A 17,460-nucleotide genomic window follows, 5' to 3' on the forward strand; every position below is an offset into this window, starting at 1 on the left:
CTTGATAGTCCCCCAGTTGTCCCCTCTTTTGTCCCTGGCCTCCATGCCTTCTTTGGGTGCCAGCCCACATGGCCAAAAATGATGGTCCTAACTTGGGATGTGCTGAGATTTGCTCCGTTGCACTAACATTGTCACTGGCAATTTTTTACCAGTCTACATGTTCAAAACCGCCCACAGCTAGTGCCCCCGTGCACACAGTATATATTAAGAGTATTCCTTATCTTTAAGTTATGTTTGCATATGCAGAATGTCCGTTTTTTATTCTGCCCTTTCGCACACCCCTACAAAGCTCATTTGTACTCCTTAACTCTCTCACCACCCCCAACCATCAGTAACTCACTTTACTCTTTTTAACTTCAGTACTGCACAATCCTAATCACAAACCAAAGCCATGCATTGGATCTAATAACCCCCAACTATTTCAAAAGACATACAACAGACATGTATGTCTTTTGAATATTTTATGTGTTTTTTCTCTGATAGCTTTAAGTCTTGCTAAATATTCTCTTATACAGCGACGATTCTAACCACTTTTTATCTTTTCTTCTCTTTGTGAGCTGTTAAATAAGGAATTTTGGTGAAAGAGTCTCCCAGTTTAATGCTTATGATTGAACCATGTCTTGGGGATTGTTGGACTTGTTCTTATGGCCCCCATATGCATGTATAACGCCTCATGGCATTGTTCCTTGTTTACATAGGCACATTAAAATGGGAAAATATTATACATACAAATAAGATCTTATCTAATAGAGATTGGAACACACAAATCTTGTAGTGCAACGGGCCCTTACACCCTGAACATTGACATAATGACCTGACACAAGCCTCAGAAGAATAGGCATTCTCCATTCACCCCTGAACCAGGGAAGCCATCCACGAACATCCAAGTTTGTCTATAACATCACCTGGAAGCAATCCTCTACCAGGGAAGATCTACCACTGCTCTGACATTGACTTGCTCAAAAGAGACTTCCCTTGACAGTGAGAAGACTTAACAACAACAACAACCTGCTAACAGGACAGGGCTCTCTGCATTGCCCTTTAATTGTGATGTGAAACTAGAGGATGCTCCACATCCTGACTTTAATGTAGGATATGCAGATTCCAGAATCTTTAATACAGAAACATGATACCAACAACAGAGACTTTGTGAAAAATAAAAGTGTGTTGGCACTACAGACAATGTCTTGGTTTGGACAAACTAGCTTGCCTGGAGCCTAAAGTTGCTCTTATGCCAGGAAACTTCAAGGGTAGGGTTTCCTTATATTTAGGCCAAGGTATTTCCTTTCTATGTCTCTCATATTTTGGTGGGCCTATGCAAACAATAATTGCCACTCTCGCACCATTTTTACTGTGCTCCTTTGACTCTAATCCTTACAAAATAAAACCCACTTAAACTTTTGAGGTTAACTTAAATTAATATGCATGTGCATGGAAATGTAAAAAAAAATACTATACCTTTAATGTTTAAGGAGTTACATAAGTTTTATGGCTTTCGATTTCATTGTGTACTGCTAAGAAATATTATAATGTATTACAATCTTGGGACTTGAGGGACAAAGTAATTGTACGTGGGTTCTGTTTTTATTTATCTTAATGTTCTTTGGCTGAAAGTTCAAAGTTAAGATATTAGCAAGGGGACTTCTTCTGAGAATTTTTTTTATGGGTTATTGTCCTTCCACTGTAACTTTACCTTGTCCTCTTTCTTTGCATTTTTGTTCCCATAACTAAAAATAAAAAGTTTAAAAAATATTAGGTGACTGTATGTCTGGGGAACATTGTTCGAGTACTCAAGCCTATTCCACTGATCTGAGGGTCTTTCTATATTACAATACCATGCTGTTTTGATAATTATTGCTTTGTAATACATTTTAAGGTTGGGGAAAATAATGCCTCACATATACTTTCCCCAAGGAGTGCTTTAGCTATTCGAGTGTGTTTATTGTTCCAAATGAATTTCAGAAGTGATTGATCCACTTCTTTGAAGAATGTCATGAGTATCTTTAGAGGGATTGCATTAAATCTGTACAATACTTTGGGGAGAATTGCCATTTTAGTGATGGTTAACCTGCCAATCCAAGGGCAGCATATGGATTTCTATTTCCACGTGTCTTCTCTCATTTCTTGTAGCAGGGTTTTATAGATTTCTTTGTATAAGTCCTTCACGTCTTTAGTCAAGTTAACTCCAAGGTATTTGAGTTTGTGTGACACTAATGTGAATGGGGTTGTTTTCTTAATGTCCATTTCTTCCCTACCATTATTGCTGTATAAAAGGCCATTGATTTCTGTGTGTTAATTTTGTAGCCTGCCACGTTGTTTTATGCATCTATTGTTTCTAGAAGCCTACTGGTAGAATCTTTAGGGTTTTCTAAGTAGAATATCATGTCATCTGCGTACAGTGAGAGCTTGACTGCTTCCTTTCCTATGTGGATTCCCTTGATATCTTTTTTTTTGCTTAATTACTATAGCAAGTACTTCCAGTACTAAGTTGAAAGCAGAAGTTGGTTTTTTGAAAAAAAAAAATACACAAAATTGATAGAACATATTGAAAACTCACAAAGAGAGTAAAACTTGATAACCCTTATTAGAAATGAAAAGTGAGAGATCACTACATATATTGCGGAGATTACTTTGAGAAACTTTATGCCATGAAACATGAGAACCTGGAAGAAATGGATAAATTCTTGGACTCTTATAATCGTCCATGGTTGAACAAGGAGGATGTAGCATATCTAAATACTCCCATCACTGTTGAGGATATTAAAATGGTAATCAAATGTCTGCCCAAAAACAAAAGCCCAGGCCCAGATGAATTCACTAATTAATTCTTTCAAACCTTTCGAGAGGAACTACTACCAATCCTTGCCAGGCTCTTTCATAAAATTAAAAAACGGGAACATTTTCAAACAGCTTCTATGAAACCAATATCACATTGATACCAAAACCAGCCAGGTTACTCCTGGCTCTATGCTCAGAAATTGCTCCTGGCAGGCTCAGGGTACCATACGGGATGCCGGGATTTAAACCACTGACCTTCTGCATGCAAGAAAAATGCCTTATCTCCATGCTATCTTTCTGGCCCAATAACACCGACTTTTAAGAGAAATATTATTAACAACAGTAGGGAATTATTTTGTATATAATAAAATGGTGATTCTTGGCAAATAATAGAACATATATAATGTAAACAGGCGAGAGATCAATATTAAGCAAAAAATACCAGCCTTTATCTCTTTCTTTAAAGTGAGGTTGTCCTTAGTTTACCCTGTATTTACCCAAATACCTAATTCTTACTCTAGGTTTGCACATAAGACAGTCTTTTCCAGGAGCCATCACATAGAGCATTTTATTATTCATTCGGGCATTCTTTTGACTGGAACCCATTCTTTCTAAAAACTGGGCTTTTTTGTTCACTTTTTCTATAACAATCCAGACTTCTTATCATTCTGTCAAGTTTGCTGTATTCAGTCAATGAGTCTGCCAAATTCCTATGTGACAGTAAAGTTCTTTTCTAACCAATTTACTTTCTCCTTTGAGAAAAAGGAATGGACTTTGGCATTCATAGTAATTCCAGGGGAGTTGTCTTCCAAAAGGAGTTAATAGAAACTCATCATTTTTTTTAATTATTAAAATTCATAGAAGTTAATAATGATAGGGAAATTATATATTTTCAAATACACAATTATATCCATTGTAATTTAATTACACATATAAAATATGATGGGATCTTAAAACTGTGCTTTTGGGGATTAATTTTTTTTGTTGTTGTTTTTTTGGGACACACCCATTTGATGCTCAGGGTTTACTCCTGGCTAAGCACTCAGAAATTGCCCCAGGCTTGGGGGGACCATATGGGATGCTGGGGGATCAAACTGCGGTCCTTCCTTGGCTAGCGCTTGCAAGGCAGACACCTTACCTCTAGTGCCACCTCGCCAGCACCATAATTTTTCAAGAGAGGGAACATATGTGATAACTTAATTTTAAAAAATCACTTTATTCAGGCAATTTACATAGAAATTTTCAATTAGGGTTAAAATCACAGCATTAACAATGAAATATTTTAGAGGTAGCTGAGAAAATTTGTTTTTTTAAATCAAATTATGTCCATAATCTGAAATTATCTGTAGAAATTATACACTTTCATTGAATACTTGAAATGTATTTTTCTCCTAATTGGGTCAAATGTAATGAAGCTCTGTATTTACTCCTGGCTCTGCCAATAGGAATCACTATTGGTGGGGTTCAAGGGACAAATGGGATGCTAGGTTTCAAATCCAGGATGGATGCACACAGGAAGGTCTTGCTCTGCTATCACTCTGTCTAATCTAACATTTTAGAATAAGTTTCTTGTAGATAATACAAAATTTCCTTTGGAAAATCCTTTTGAATAATTCCAACTATATTTGTTAGAACAGCATCAGGTAAATTATTTCACACTTCTTTTATAGCTCTAACATAAAAAGACCCCAGAGCAATTTGTCTTTATGGCCTTATGAAAAAAAGAGCTGAAGTTACTTCATGGATAAATAAATTTATTTTGAAATAATAAAAATAAGGACATTTAAAAAATGCAATACCATAGCAGAAAACTCTATACACTTCTCAAATCACAAACAAGTATCCACCGTCCTTCTGCATACAAGGCAAGCACAGAGAGCCAGCATGGAGATAGCATGCTTGCCTTGCATGCAGAAGAATGGTGGTTTGAATCCTGGCATCTCATATGATCCCCTGAGCCTGCTAAGAGTAATTTCTGAGCCTAGAGCCAGGATTAGCCCCTGAGAGCCGCCGAGTGTGATCCTAAAACAAAACAAAACAAAACAAAAGAAAAAAATCCCTGACACTTTTGACACTATTTTTTTCTCTGAGCACCATCAGGACTAATTTTTGGACACAAAAACCCCCAAGCACATAGTCTCCCCACTATTTTTAAAAAGAGACAAAAAATAAATGAATAAAATATAGCCTGGTATATAAAGCAGATTATGAGAACAAATAATAGTTTAACAAAAGTTATCAATGAAGATTAATTGAGAAAGTGGATACTACAGATATAATATAAGATCCTGAGAAATTTGTCTGAGATATGCCAAAGAATTAAATAATTTTCAGTAGATTCCAGGTTCAGCTTAATTTTTTTTTACTTTTGGGAGGAATTAAGAAAAAATATTGGTTGATAAATTATAATACAAAGTACCTTTTGGGTTAGATTAATTTATAAGTCATGACACATAAAGAGATTATAGACTAGATTTCAGCTCTAATGTTTTTCTCAATTTGTATGCCTTTGAATATTTCATTGTATAACAGAAGAAAAAATTAAATGTGAAGATTATGTTGTACTTAGTTTGGCACTAATTTTATAATCTCTAAATGTCACCCCATTGAGTAAAGTAAACCTCAAATTTATAAATCTGGCATGGAAATTGGGTTTGGAAATGCTATAGATAGGAAGTTAGAAGTGCCTTCACAAAAATTGAATCAAATGTCAGTTAATACCCAAAGAAGATGCTCATTTTTTATAAAAACAAGAGTGTAGATAAATGACTAACTCAGATTTAAGATATATATCCACTACATGACTGCTTTATTATTTATTTATAGCATTTGTTTGTTTACTTTTTGAACCAAATTTGGTGATATCTCAAGAGTTAAACCTTACTCTGTACTGAAATCATTCCTGTCAGGGCTCAGGAGTCCCAATTGGGTCCTTGGGATTGAAGCAGTGTCACCTGTGCAAAGCAAAAGCCCTAATCACTGTACTATCATTTCAGCTCCTGCTTAGAAATTTTTAATTAAATTAATTTAATTGCACATTCTAGTTAACAAAATACTAAAGAAATTTTATAGTTGCATAGCTCTATGATTTTCCCTTCAGTGTTTTAGGATCACTTGATTTCACCCAGTTCTAGCAAACTACAAAATGTCTTCTTTACTTGTAACTGACTGATATTCAACTCTGTACACATACACAACCTCCTTAGACATTTTTCTGCTGTTGTACATGAGTATTTTACAGATCTTGGCTTTTGTAAATAGTGTTGCATTGAACATAGATATTATATATGCACCTTTTCAGATGTTTTGAGTTATTGCTGTAGAGGCTCAAGGTAGAATTGCTGAATCATATGAAAGTTCTATTTGTAAAATGTGGAGAAAAGATAACTTCTTTTCAAAAATCAAGATACTCTTCAATTTCATATTTATATTACTTAACATGGTACTTCTATTTACCTGGTAGGTGATCAATGAGTTTATTGAGCTGAACAGAAATTCCAGCGTTAGACTACTAGTAAAAAATACAATAAGTATTTATAGTTGGGATATTTGAATATATGATAGCAAATGCAATAATGATAGTAAACCCAGAATGAAACTAAGTTGAAGAAATGCTTATGGGGTATGGCTCTTATGTTTGTATATTGACGATGGCTTGGTCCTCTGCACTATTTATGGCTCCTGAGCACAGTAAAGTGTAGAGGCATGCAGCATGCATGTCTCTATTTATTAGGGAAGCATGCACCAGACCTGGCTTTAGGCTTTCCTGGTGCAGTGCCTAATTTTTCTCCCAAAATATATCTGCCAGAAGGCCCATTGGAGAAGTCAATCATTGACCCTTGTGTGGATTATTGGCTATATTTCTGACATGGCTGTGACATATTACTCTTTTCCTTTTATTTTGATTTTTGTCTCCTTTTCTACTACAGTAATTTGGCCTTAGCTATCCTGCAGTCACAAAGAAATTTCAGTACCAAAGAAAGCCCACCAAAAGCTCCCCGCTGGCTAGTATATTTGTAACTCTTACTCCGAGTAAAACCTGGCAAAAGCAGCTTATTTTTCTGAGTCTAGCTCGATGGTAGTAAACATTAATTTTTGTTCCCCCCAAAATTTATTTTCCAGCCACTGCTAAAACATTTCTTCCAAGACCTGCTTCTCTTCTCCTCTTTCTTGAAAAACCTGTTTTTTGCTAACCCATAAAACATCTTCAGCTCATGTTTTGCCTTACCTCTAGCAGGGCTCTTTCTCACCTCCATAGGGTAGTTATTTGATATGTAGATTCTAGGGTCCGGTAACATTGTGTTGTCCCTCTTAATGATCCTCTGCCCTTTGTTTTCCCTGAAATTACCTTGCATACCAGAGTTGTGCTTAAAATGTCATTGGTTGAAAAGTAAAATTGTCTCTCATCTCATAGATGTGGGTCCCCATACAATGCATTTTGTGTGGTCTCAATTATTTCATATTTTATATTCGTCAGCCTCGTGTACCTGCTTTCTTCCATGAAGGTTTTATGACCCCACTAAGGTTTTGCTTAGGGACACAAGATGTCTGCAGCAGTAAAGGGTCCCTGAGAAAAGTCAAGAGTATTCCCCAACAACCACTGGATATAGCCAAACCCCATACATTGTCAAAGAAGACTAATATTGAAAGGAATTCTAAGTACCTTAAAAATAGTATACTATTAAATTAGTTGTTTTCACTGATACTGCTTTTAACCATGAGACTCTTCTCATATATGAATTAGGGGGGAAATCTGAAATCTAATATATTTAAGGAATATACTATAAATTTCTTTTTTAAAACAAGTTAGTAGTAATGTGATGGATAAAAAAAAGTATTATAGGGGCCGGGTAGGTGGCGCTAGAGGTAAGGTGTCTGCCTTACAAGCGCTAGCCAAGGAACGGACCGCGGTTCGATCCCCCGGCGTCCCATATGGTCCCCCCAAGCCAGGGGCGATTTCTGAGCACATAGCCAGGAGTAACCCCTGAGCGTCAAACGGGTGTGGCCCAAAAACCAAAAAAAAAAAAAAAAAAGTATTATAAAGTGCTAGTGGATCCCAGGGTTCCAAAACGAGGATCTTGTGAAACACAGGTCTGGAAGCAATAGTATTAGAAGCTGGAAATAATCCACACAGTGAAAAGGTACAAAAATGGGTTCAGAAAGTCTACCACTCAAGCAAGGAATACAACCATACAAGCTTTCTGCTTCTAAGAGGAAATGTAGCTTAGTAGGAAGACAAAAGAATGAATGCCTGCCTTCCTTGGACCCCTGCTTTTATTGACAAGAACCAGGCCACTCCCTAGACTGGGAGAGGAATAGGGAATAGGAGTAGGGAGTAATCCAATAATCCCATCACCAGACTACACCCTAGGGTGAAGTATGAATATTGATTAGGGTAGGACAAGTAATCCAACAATAGAGTCATTAGGCTATCGCTATTAGAAGATTTTAATTAGTAGTAATGTAGGTTTGACATTCATAAAAATCATCATCAATAAGCAATAAATTTAAGCAATAGATTCAATTGGATTAATTGACACAGGTAAGTATCAGAAAAATGAAGACAGAGGTCCTGAAAGATGATTTCAGAAAAACAATAAAATTTCAACGGAATGACTGACTGGCAAGCACTTTAACATGATTGTGGAAACAAATGGAAATATGCCTGCTTAATACATAGAAAGCAAAGGCCCATGCTTATTTAGGAAAAAAATAATACCAGAATTTAAATTAAATATAGTTCATAAAAACTAGTATTCAAGCAAAAAAGAGAAATCCTTGAAACCAGTCAGAGTGTGATGATGGTTAAGATGGACTTGATTTTTATTAAACCTCTGAATTAGTCTAGTACTTTAGACATTATATTAACTAGTAAGATTGCAAATATTAAAAAATATAACCTGGCATGACATTGTATTTGCATTTCAGCTAGTATAAAGTGATATTGACTTCTTGATTATACTCATTAAAATAACACATATACACTGCATATTAATTTACCCTTATTTTCTTTTCTAAGAAAAATGACATAAAATAAATTAATATTAATTGATATTTTTGAATATTTATATTTTCATATATTAGTATAGAGAATAAATTTAGTAAGACCTCAATAAGTAATTAGAAAATTTTATATTAATTTTATTACATTCAGATGTTATATCTTATATTATTTGTTCATAACAATAAATATATTAATTTACAAAAATCAGTCAAATTAATTTTAACTATTCTTACAAAATTGATATAAAGGTAAAAAATGATAGAAAAGTATAGCCATGCAATCTTTAAATGAATGAAATCATGTAAACTTTGTGAATCCTGAAAATGATTAATTGAAAATAGAACATACTAGCGAGCCAGTGAGTGAGTGAGAAATGGCTGCATGTGGGGGTTTCCAGGCAGAGTGCTGATTGCTCTACCTGCAGAGTCTCCACCCGGCTGTGCTTCTTCTGAGGAAACTGAGCACCGGAAGGGAGCCCTGTCCTACTCTTCTCTGTCTTTCCTGAACTCTGGAAGCTCTCCTCAGAGCCCTGGGAAGCGAACCCCAAAGAAACTACATTCGGGAGCTACCCAGCGAGCCAGTGAGTGAGTGAGAAATGGCTGCATGTGGGGGTTTTCAGGCAGAGTGCTGATTGCTCTACCTGCAGAGTCTCCACCGGGCTGTGCTTCTTCTGAGCAACTGAGCACCGGAAGGGAGCCCTGTCCTACCCTTCTCTGTCTTTCCTGAACTCTGGAAGCTCTCCTCAGAGCCCTGGGAAGCGAACCCCAAAGAAACTACATTCAGAAGCTACCCAGCGAGCCAGTGAGTGAGTGAGAAATGGCTGCATGTGGGGGTTTCCAGGCAGAGTGCTGATTGCTCTACCTGCAGAGTCTCCACCCTGCTGTGCTTCTTCTGAGGAAACTGAGCACCGGAAGGGAGCCCTGTCCTACTCTTCTCTGTCTTTCCTGAACTCTGGAAGCTCTCCTCAGAGCCCTGGGAAGCGAACCCCAAAGAAACTACATTCGGGAGCTACCCAGCGAGCCAGTGAGTGAGTGAGAAATGGCTGCATGTGGGGGTTTCCAGGCAGAGTGCTGATTGCTCTACCTGCAGAGTCTCCACTGGGCTGTGCTTCTTCTAAGGAACTGAGCACCGGAAGGGAGCCCTGTCCTACCCTTCTCTGTCTTTCCTGAACTCTGGAAGCTCTCCTCAGAGCGCTGGGAAGCGAACCCCAAAGAAACTACATTTGGAAGCTACCCAGCGAACCAGAAACTGAGCACCTGAAGAAAGCCCTGTCCTACTCTTCTCTGTCTTTCCTGAACTCTGGAAGCTCTCCTCAGAGCCCTGGGAAGCGAACCCCAAAGAAACTACATTCGGGAGCTACCCAGCGAGCCAGTGAGTGAGTAAGAAATGGCTGGATGTGGGGGTCTCCAGGCAGAGTGCTGATTGCTCTACCTGCAGAGTCTCCACCCTGCTGTGCTTCTTCTGAGGAAACTGAGCACCGGAAGGGAGCCCTGTCCTACCCTTCTCTGTCTTTCCTGAACTCTGGAAGCTATCCTCAGAGCCCTGGGAAGCGAACCCCAAAGAAACTACATTCGGAAGCTACCCAGCAAGCCAGTGACTCTCCTCAGAGTCCTGGGAAGTGAACCCCAAAAATACAGCATTCTGAAGCTGCCCAGTGAGCGAGTGAAAACTACGCCTGACCAGTGGGGCCCGAATGTGAAAAACTGTGAGTGCTGCCTGTGTGTGTCTCTCTGCTATCCTTTTGCGTGAACCTCCTGAGAGTGGGCTGAAAAGAGGCTCCAGAAGGCACTTAGCTCCACTTCGCTACGCAGCCGTGCGCTCTTTCTAAAAAAAGAACACCATCACAAGAAGAAAAAAACCACACTAAGAACTGTGCTGGATCACAGAAGCAAGAATTTCTCTCCTGACTGTCTTCTCTGCTGCGTGCTTGGGCCTAAGATTTGATCCTGTGTGAGGCTTCATCCACGGAGGACTCCCCTACCTTGGAGGCAAGTCGGCCCATCCAGAAAGGGCAGAGCCAGAGAAGTATGTTGCCTGCATCATATAACCAATGAATACCACCACAACACGTAGAAAAACCCACAAGTGTGACAATGGGGAAACAACGCAGGCCAGCATCAGACATAGAGAATGAAGATGACAATTCTGATGACCAGTTAACAACCAACCAACTAATCAATCTCTCAGATAAGGACTTTAGAGTAGCAATATGGAATATACTCAAAGAACTCAAAGAAACCATGAATAGAATAGAACAGAACACTAATAAGAATCAAGAAAATATGAAGACAGAAATCACAAAACTCCAAACTGAAATAACATGTCAAATAACAGGCCTGAAAAAATCAGTAAATGAAGTGAATGACAAAATGGATAAGCTCTGGGACAGGGTATCAGAAGCTGAGAATAGACTTGGTGCTGTGGAAGATGAGATACATAACAATTCCATACAACAGGAGAGATTGGACAAAAAACTTAAAACAAATGAACAGACAATGGAAAAATTAGTCAAAGAATGGGAACAGATGAAAATAGAGGTCTATGATAAGATCAACAGAAACAACTTAAGAATCATTGGAGTCCCAGAGACCCAGGAAGAAAATTTCCAGGAAGAATCAAGGGTCAAGAACATCATTAAAGAGAAACTCCCAGAGCTAAAGAATATATGTGATCAAATCCTGCATGCTCGAAGAGTACCACCCAAAAGAGACCCAAGAAAAACCACCCCAAGACACATCCTAGTCACAATGACAAATCCCACAGATAGAGACAGAATTCTGAAAACAGCAAGATCAAAAGGGGAAATTACATTCAAGCAAGCATCCTTGAGATTTACAGCAGACCTGTCACCAGAAACACTCAATGTCAGAAAGCAGTGGTGTGATATTGTGACAAGACTGAATGAAATGAATGCTTCACCCAGAATACTATACCCAGCAAAAATCACTTTCCGGTTTGACGGAAGAATACATGGCTTCACAGACAAAAAACAGCTCAGAAACTTTACAGACTCAAAACCAGTCTTAAGAGAAAAACTGAAAGACCTAATCTAAGACAAGACTGACCAAAAGACACACCAAATTTCGATATAAAGATGGCATTAAATCCCAGGACAATTCTTTCTCTTAATGTCAATGGACTAAATGCACCAGTTAAGAGACACAGAGTGGCTAAATGGATCAAAAAACTCAATCCAACCTTCTGCTGCCTACAAGAAACGCACCTGAATAGTCAGAACAAACATAGACTCAAAATAAAAGGCTGGAGAAAAGTTATCCAAGCAAACAACACCCATAAAATAGCTGGAGTGGCCATACTAATATCAGATAATGCAAACTTTATACTCAGGAAGGTTGTAAGGGACAAAGATGGATATTTTATATTAATCAAGGGGTATGTAGAGCAGGAAGAAATAACTCTCCTAAACATATATGCACCAAATGAGGGGCCAGCAAAATATTTAAAACAACTGTTGACAAATCTGAAAAACAATATCAATAACAACACAATAATTGTGGGGGACCTCAACACTGCTTTGTCAACACTGGATAGGTCAACCAGACTGAAACCCAACAAGAATATACTAGACCTGAGGAGAGAAATGGAAGAAAGAGGCCTAGTGGATATATATAGGACACTCCATCCCCAGAAACCTGGATACACATTCTTCTCCAATGTACATGGGACATTCTCCAGGATAGACTACATGCTGGCACATAAAACATACCTCCATAATATCAAGAGGATAGAAATTTTGTAGACTACCTTCGCTGACCACAAGGCTCTGAAATTATTTGTGAATTCCAAAGAGACTCAGAAGAAAAACTTTAACGCCTGGAAGTTAAACAGCCTCATACTCAATAACCAGTGGGTCTGAGATGAAATCAAGAAGGAAATCAAAAGGTTCCTGGAAACAAATGACAATAAAGACACAAACTATCAGAACTTATGGGACACAGCAAAAGCAGTACTGAGAGGAAAATTTATAGCTTTGCAAGCACACATCAGGAAAGAAGAAGGAGCTTACCTGAGTAGCTTAATGACACAGCTAATAGAACTAGAAAGTACTCAACAAAAGGACCCAAAAATAGGAAGACAGAAGGACATAACAAAGTTGAGAGCAGAAATCAACGAAGTGGAAACCCAAAAAACAATCCGAAAGATCAACGAAAGCAGAAGTTGGTTCTTCGAAAAAATAAACAAGATTGATAGACCACTGGCAAACCTAACAAAGAAAGAGAGAGAGAGAAACTTGATAACTCGTATTAGGAATGAAAAAGGAGAGATCACTACTGATATGAAAGAGATTCAAAGGGTAATCAGAAACTACTTTGAAAAACTCTATGCCACTAAAAATGAGAACCTGGAAGAAATGGATAAATTCTTGGACTCTTATAATCTTTCACGGTTGAAAGAAGAGGATGTAGCATATCTAAACACCCCTGTCACCATTGATGATATAAAAATGGTAATCAAAATCTGCCCAAAAACAAAAGCCCAGGCCCAGATGGATTCACTAATGAATTCTATCAAACTTTCCAAGAGGAAATACTACCAATCCTGGCAAGACTCTTTCATGAAATTGAACAAGTGGAAACACTTCCAAATAGCTTTTATGAAGCCAACATCACCTTGATACCTAAACCAGACAGAGATGCCACGAAAAAAAAAAATACAGACCAATATCGCTGATGAATGCAGATACAAAGATCCTCAACAAAATCCTGGCAAATAGGATTCAATACCTCATTAAGAAGATCATCCACTACGATCAAGTAGGATTCATCCCAGGAATGCAAGGATGGTTTAACATCCGTAAGTCGATCAACATAATACACAACATCAACAACAAGAAAAATAAAAACCACATGATTATATCAATAGATGCAGAGAAAGCATTTGACAAGTTCCAACACCCATTCTTGATCAAAACTCTCAGCAAGATGGGAATGGAAGGAACCTTTCTCAATATAGTTAAGGCCATCTACCACAAGCCAGTGGCAAATATTATCCTCAATGGAGAAAAACTGAAAGCCTTTCCTCTAAATTCTGGCACAAGACAAGGCTGTCCTCTCTCACCACTCCTATTCAACATAGCACTGGAAGTACTTGCTATAGCGATTAGGCAAGAAAAAAATATCAAGGGAATCCAGGTAGGAAACGAAGAAGTCAAGCTCTCACTGTTTGCAGATGACATGATGCTCTACTTAGAAAACCCTAAAGACTCTACCAAAAAGCTTCTAGAAACAATAGACTCATATAGCAAGGTGGCAGGCTACAAAATTAACACACAAAAATCAATGGCCTTTCTATACACCGATAGTAATAAGGAAGAAATAGACATTAAGAAAACAACCCCATTCACAATAGTGCCACACAAACTCAAATATCCTGGAATCAACTTGACTAAAAATGTGAAAGACCTATACAAAGAAAACTATAAAACTCTGCTCCAAGAAATAAGAGAGGACACGCGGAAATGGAAACACATACCCTGCTCATGGATTGGCAGGATTAACATCATCAAAATGGCAATACTCCCCAAGGCATTATACAGATTCAACGCTATCCCTCTAAAGATACCTATGACATTCTTCAAAGAAGTAGATCAGGCACTTTTGAAATTTGTTTGGAACAATAAACACCCTACAATAGCTAAAGCAATCATTGGGAAAAAGAATATGGGAGGAATTACTTTCCCCAACTTTAAACTTTACTACAAAGCAATAGTTATAAAAACAGCATGGTATTGGAATAAGGACAGACCCTCAGATCAGTGGAATAGGCTTGAATACTCAGAAAATGTTCCCCAGACATACAATCACCTAATTTTTGATAAAGGAGCAGGAAATCCTAAATGGAGCAAGGAAAGCCTCTTCAAGAAGTGGTGTTGGCACAACTGGCTAGCCACTTGCGAAAAATTGAACTTAGACCCCCAGCTAACATCATGTACGAAGGTAAAATCCAAATTGATTAAAGACCTCGATATCCGACCCCAAACCATAAGATATATAGAACAACACATAGGCAAAACTCTCCAGGACATTGAGACTTCAGGCATCTTCAAGGAGGAAACTGCACTCTCCAAGCAAGTGAAAACAGAGATTAACAGATGGGAATATATTAAGTTGAGAAGCTTCTGCACCTCAAAGGAAATAGTGCCCAGGATTCAAGAGCCACCCACTGAGTGGGAGAATCTATTCACCCAATACCCATCAGACAAAGGGCTAATCTCCAAAATATACAAGGCACTGACAGAAATTTACAAGAAAAAAAATCTAATCCCATCAAAAAATGGGGAGAAGAAATGAACAGACACTTTGACAAAGAAGAAATACAAATGGCCAAAAGACACATGAAGAAATGCTCCACATCACTAATCATCAGAGAGATGTAAATCAAAACAACAATGAGATACCACCTCACACCACAGAGAATGGCACACATCACAAAGAATGAGAACAAACAGTGCTGGCGGGGATGTGGAGAGAAAGGAACCCTTCTCCACTGCTGGTGGGAATGCCGTCTAGTTCAACCTTTATGGAAAGCAATATGGAGATTCCTCCAAAAACTGGAAATCGAGCTCCCATACGATCCAGCTATACCACTCCTAGGAATATACCCTAAGAACACAAAAATACAATACAAAAATCCCTTCCTTACACCTATATTCATTGCAGCACTATTTACCATAGCAAGACTCTGGAAACAACCAAGATGCCCTTCAACAGACGAATGGCTAAAGAAACAGTGGTACATATACACAATGGAATATTATGCAGCTGTCAGGAGGGATGAAGTCATGAAATTTTCCTATACATGGATGTACACAGAATCTATTATGCTGAGTGAAATAAGTCAGAGAGAGAGAGAAAAACACAGAATGGTCTCACTCATCTATGGGTTTTAAGAAAAATAAAAGACATTCTTGCAATAATAAATTTCAGACACAAAAGAGAAAAGAGCTGGAAGTTCCAGCTCACCTCAGGAAGCTCACCACAAAGAGTGATGAGTTTAGTTAGAGAAATAACTACATTTTGAACTGTCCTAATATTGAGAATGTATGAGGGAAATGTAGAGCCTGTTTAGGGTACAGGCGGGGGTTGGGTGGGGAGGAGGGAGATTTGGGACTTGGGTGATGGGAATGTTGCACTGGTGATGGGTGGTGTTCCTTTTATGACTGAAACCCAAACACAATCATGTATGTAATCAAGGTGTTTAAATAAAAAAAAAAGAAAATAGAACATACTAAATTTAGTGCTGATATTTTAATTACTATTGTATTTTTTGGGCAACACTTGCATGCTACTGTCTTGACTGATTAAAGGGGTGTGTCTGTGTGTGTGCGTGTGTGTGTGTGTGTGTGTAATCTGTACCTTTATGAAAAAGGAATAGAGCACTTCTCAATTGACTCTTGCAATGGAGAGAACTATATTAGCAATCTTCCTTTTTTTTTTTATCTTGAATGATTGAAAGCTTACAATAGTATAAAAATGTTTCTTTAGAAATTCTCTTCATGAATTTTCACTAATATGAAACTACTTGATACCTTTTCATTAAAAATATACTTTTAAAAATAATAAATATAGAAATATAGAAACTTTGATAATAATCAATTGGCTATACCTGATTCATTTTTCATGTCTCTCCTTATAATTTCAAAGCATCTCAAAATTAAAATAATGGAACCCAGAAATCTACAGTCAGAGATAGCCTCTATTTTGATGAATCTCTTTCCTATATAATGCCTTCTCCTTATTAACATTAATTATGTGGTAAACAAAATTGGTTGATTCATAAAAGCAGAAAGCATTTAGCTAGACCACATTATACTGTAGTGCAAATAAGAATTCTTAATACTGTTTAACAAATTATTTTTTCACTCTTCATTAAAGCCCCTTGTTGCCATCCAATCTTGATTTTAGAAATTAAAGCTAACAACCAGATTGAGAGAATCAGGGAAGTGACAGCATGGGGCAAAGTCTCAAAGCCACAACTAACAGCATGAAGCAAAGTGAACCTCAAGCTATTGCTGCTCTCAGAGAAAGCTGGGTAGGGGAGCGATGCGTTTGCAGGAAAACTCAATTATAGAAACCCTCAGCTATAGGAAAGTACTTGTGAATGTTGACAGGAAAGCTTTTTCCTTAATGTTTTAATTAAATACCTAGAAGCCAATGCTTCTCAGCGAGTGACAGAATAGTGCTTCTTGGTGTATAAATGTTTATAGCAAAAGCTCAGATACTGAGGGGTTCTAGAAACATAACTCTAAGGACTCAGAAAGCATTTGCTAAGGCACTTGAGATCAAACTAGCAGTATAAGAGCAGGATGGTTTAATCCACCCAAATGCCAGTCATTGGTTTGCAAGTTGGCAATTCCACCTTATTCTCAGACAAAAGGGCATTGGTTAGTCATCTGATTAATTCTCCAGCTTCGGTATGTCATTTGGATGTTGAAGGAAAATCCCTTGATTCAATCTGCCATTTCTGACAGCCTCCCTCTAGACCCCATTAATAAGCCTTTTAGAGAATAGAATGTAAAGTAGACAGCCCACAAACAAAATGGAGATAGAATAAACAGTAGAATTCACTTTCTGGGGGAAAAGACGATGTTTAGGTGACATTTGTAGAAGCTAATTTTTATTTTTAATCTAAAATATGTCTTTTATAGTGGTATATGT

This window comes from Suncus etruscus, chromosome 1, assembly GCF_024139225.1.
Source record: "Suncus etruscus isolate mSunEtr1 chromosome 1, mSunEtr1.pri.cur, whole genome shotgun sequence".
Classification (NCBI taxonomy): Eukaryota; Metazoa; Chordata; class Mammalia; order Eulipotyphla; family Soricidae; genus Suncus; species Suncus etruscus.